Source organism: Myotis davidii, unplaced genomic scaffold, assembly GCF_000327345.1.
Source record: "Myotis davidii unplaced genomic scaffold, ASM32734v1 scaffold58, whole genome shotgun sequence".
Lineage (NCBI taxonomy): Eukaryota > Metazoa > Chordata > Mammalia > Chiroptera > Vespertilionidae > Myotis > Myotis davidii.
Genome location: NW_006289754.1, coordinates 384,221 through 388,866, shown reverse-complemented (window position 1 = coordinate 388,866; position 4,646 = coordinate 384,221).

Sequence of the window (4,646 nt, the reverse complement as noted above, 5' to 3'; positions counted from 1 at the left end):
ATTGAATATAGCTTTCTTAATATCCTAAAGCAGAACTGATCACTATACCCATGGATATGAATTTTATTTGATTGACAAAACTGGTTGTTCAGTCAATTTGCATATTAGCCTTTTATTATAATAGATAATTCCTTTTCCAGAGAGATTGAAGATGTGGCTTTGGACAAGATTCAACCAAAAAATAAATAAATAAGTGAAAATGAAACTAAACAAACCCAGTAGTTGTCTACTGGAGCTACCCAAAAATGGCAAAATGACAATATAAATTTGATAATCAACTTGTAAATTTTCACAATAAGATCTACTAGAATTTGACTAGAATTGTGCTGAGCCAATACATTAATTTGGGAAGATTGCCATCTTAATTATGCAGAACTTCAGTTTTGTACATTGTTTTTATATTTGACCAGCTTTTTATTTGTTTATTTTTTAAAAAATATATTTTATTGATTTTTTACAGAGAGGAAGGGAGAGAGATAGAGAGTTAGAAACATCGATTAGCTGCCTCCTGCACATCTCCTACTGGGGATGTGCCCGCAACCCAGGTACATGGCCTTGACCAGAATCGACCCTGGGACCTTTCAGTCCGCAGGCCAACGCTCTATCCACTGAGCCAAACCGGTTTTGGCTTAGCCAGCTTTTTAAATTTCACTTATGTTTAATGTCTATTAATTTTATATATAAAATTTTATCACTTACCAATATAAACATTTTTATTTTATCCTTTCCAATTTTTATATTTCAATTTTCTTTTTTTTTTGTATTGTACCTTGGACATCTCATACTGTTTTCAGCAGAATACTAATAGAGACAATCTTGACTTTTCCTGACATCAATAGGAAAATGTTGTTTTGTTGTTGTTTTAATATATTTTATTGATTTTTTTACAGAGAGGAAGGGAGAGGAATAGAGAGTTAGAAACATCAATGAGTGAGAAACATTGATCAGCTGTCTCTTGCACACCCACTCCTGGGGATGTGCCTGCAACCAAGGTACATGCCCTTGACCAGAATTGAACCTGGGACCCTTCAGTCCACAGGCCGATGCTCTATCCACTGAGCCAAACCGGTTAGGGCAATAGGAAAATGTTTAATATTTTTTATTAAAATAATGTTAGCTGTTGTATTTCTTGCATATGTCTTTTTCAAATTAATGTAGTACCTTTCTATTTCCATTTGCTCAAAGATTTTGTCATGAGAAAGTGTTTGAATTTTATTTACTATGACTATCCTATGATTTTATCCCTATTTTTCTGTCAGTTTGAAGTATAGTCATGATTTTTGAAACTGTATTCTTGGGATAAACTTTACTTTACTTTGTCAAGATATAGTATCCTTTTTATATACCACTATACAGCATTTGCTGATTTTTAAATGTTTGTATCTATGTTTACAAGATATACTAGGGGACCAGTGCACGAATTCATGCACCTTGAAAGGAACTGTGGGCCCCACGGCTGCAGTAGGCACAGGTGCGGGTCTCAGCCCATCCTCCACACCCCCTGCCCAGCCCCTCCCACTGCGGCCCCCAGTCCCCTGTCTGCCAGCAACCCCGTTCCTGCTGCTGTCACTCCTACACGCTAACAGCGCCAGCCCTGCTCACACCCACAGACAGCATGGAGTGATTAGAGACAGCATCAGCAGTGGGTACGAGCAGGGCCAGCACCATCAGCAGGTGTGAGCAGTGGCTGCTGCCTCGATCACACCTCAGGAGCAGGGGGAAGTGGAGAAGCCCTCGGGGGTGATCAGGGCCGCAGCTGCTGCTCACACCCGCTGATGGCGCTGAGCGATCAGTACTGGTGCCAGGCACCAGCAGCAAGTGCAAGTGGCGGCTCTGGTGCCAGCTACAGGTGTGAGCAGGGCTAGCACTGGCAGCAGGTGTGAGCACCGGGCTGGACCACGTCACGCAAGAGCAAAGAATTTTCAGTGACCACCAGAGGCTCACCCCATTGACAGCGACTGGCACCCTGCCTTGGTCTAGTGCCCCCACTCACCTGCTCCACCATCCCACCAAAGCTGATGCTGCCATGTTCAGCACACACCCACTGGTGGTCAGCACACATCTTAGTGACTGGTTGTTCAGTGTTCCGGTTGTTCCGACATTTGGTCTATTTGCATATTAGCTTTTTTATTATATAAGATTATCCATTAATTACTTTTTTATAATATACTAGAGGCCCGGTGCACGGAATTTGTGCATAGGGGGAGGAAGGGTCCCTCAGCCCAGCCTGCACCCTCTCACAATCCAGGTTCCCTCAGGGGATGTCCAACTCACAATTCAGGACCACTGGCTCCTAACCACTTGCCTGCCTGCCTGATTGCCCCTAACTACATCTGCCTGCCTGATTACCCCTAACTTCCTCTGCCTTGGCCCCCACCGCCTCAGCTTCATATAGAAAGATGTCCGGAATAACATCTGGAAGGTTGTTCGGCTGTCAGGTCTAATTAGCATATTATGCTTTTATTATTATAGATTGTCTGGTTTAGATATCACTGATAATACCAGTTGGAAAGTATTCTAGTGTCTGAAAGAGTATTATAATATTGATGCTATTTCTTTTTTAAAAATTTCAATATTATTCTGTATTAGTTAGTAATGCCCAGGAGTATTTAGAAGAATCAATCTAGGCTTCAGGAGTAAAGACTTGACCAAAAAACATGTCATGGGGTGTCTCTCCTACATCACTTCCCTTTAATGCACAGGTTCTACTCTTAGCATCTGTGCATTAACTATGTTCAGGGCAGAGGAGTAATATCTAAGCCAAATACCCAACAGAAGTGTCAGAGATTTTGCATAACATTTACTGTATTTCTCCCATACTTGGTAAATAAGAACCTCTCTAACCAAAACAGTCCCTAATTCTGGGTGTACTTATGCCAAAGTATTAACAATCCCTGTGGATTCACTGCATCTGCACATGTTTATTCTTATTCTCAGAGCAGATACAAACTGGGTGCAATCCCTAGAGACCTCAGTGCTCCTCGAGCAGATAATTAAGGAAGAAGAAAGAGACAAGCCCTCTTATATAAGGTGGAGCCTTTGGTATCAGGTGAATTGGATGACTTCTGAAATTTTATGCTGAAGTCTTTTAGCCAGACTCAAAAGTGCTCTCAAAATATACACTCTCTGGTAAGTACTCGGATATTCTTATCTATCTGACTTTCACCGTACTTCTCTCTTTTGACAGTCAACCATATACAACATCATGCCTCCAAAAGTCATATCTTTAGGAAAATTGTTTCCTTCAGAGATTATGTAAATGGCCTATTCACCTTTCCAGAAATTGGCCTTTAGCAGAATTCAAATTCTTCTAAACTGTGATATTGACCACTTCAGGTTATTATTCTCCTATCAGCATGATGTAATTGATCAAAAATTTCTGGCCAGGAGAAATGAAACATAGTCTATCAGACATCGCTGCATTGACTGCCCTTACAAATAGCTACATGTTTTGAAGATAGTGGACATTTTTAAAAGAATATTTAACTAATCAACAATTTTTAGAAGATAGGGAATAAAACAAAGGGTGGGTTGATTTTGAGATAATCTTACTTTTGTGGGAGTTACAGGAGGTAGGAAGAAATTGAGTTGTCAGATTCTTTGCTTTCATGTAGTATTATTCTAGTAATCATATATTCTACCTAACATCTTATCTAAGATGTGAAAACAAGTTGTAAAGGATTCCAGATTCACTGACTAGGCTTTAACAATATTTCACAGGAAAAATTAAATCAGGATGCTATTTTAGACTAGAATCTACTTTCAGCATGTGTTTTCTATAGAGAAACGAGAAATGTATTTTGTTATTTTGTTTTTCTTTTTTTTCTTTCAAATGGAAATGCCATTTGACCTAGTGATCCTACTTCTAGGAATATATTCTAAGAAACCTGAAAAATCAATCAGAAAGAATATATGCACCCCTATGTTCATTGCAGTGCAATATACAATAGCTGAGATCTGGAAACAGCCAAGTGCCCAGCAACAGATGAGTAGATTAAAAAGCTGCGGTACATTTACACCAGGGAATACTATGCAACAGTAAAAAGGAAAGATCACTTACCCTTTGAGACAGCATGGAGGGACCTGGAGAGTATTAAGCAAAATGAGCCAGTCAGAGAAGGACAAGTATTTCACGATCTCACTCATATGTGGAATCTAATGAACAAAATAAACAGATGTACAAAAGAGATACAGACACATAGAAGCATGGAACAGACTGATTAATCTCAGAGGGAAGGCAGGGGTGAGTGGGTGGGTGGGGAGAGATTAACCATAGAACTTTGTATGCATATATGCATCAGCCATGGACACAGACAATAGTGTGGAAAAGGTGGGGGTGGATGAGTGGAAGGGGTCCATGGGGAAAAGAGGGGGACATCTGTAATAATTTCAACAATAAAGACAAATTTTAAAAAATACATTTCTAGTTTCTCTATAGAAAACACATGCCAAAAGTAATTTTTTTAATCTATGATTTAGGTAGATTTTAGTCTAAAATAGCATCCACTTCACACTATATAATAAGTCATATAAATGCTTTGTTCTGTCAAAAGAGAGCTAGAAATAAGCCGGATCCTTCAACAATGGCTTTTTTTCTAACAAATCTTCAGATATTCATATTTTACTAACTCAAAAATCTTTCATTG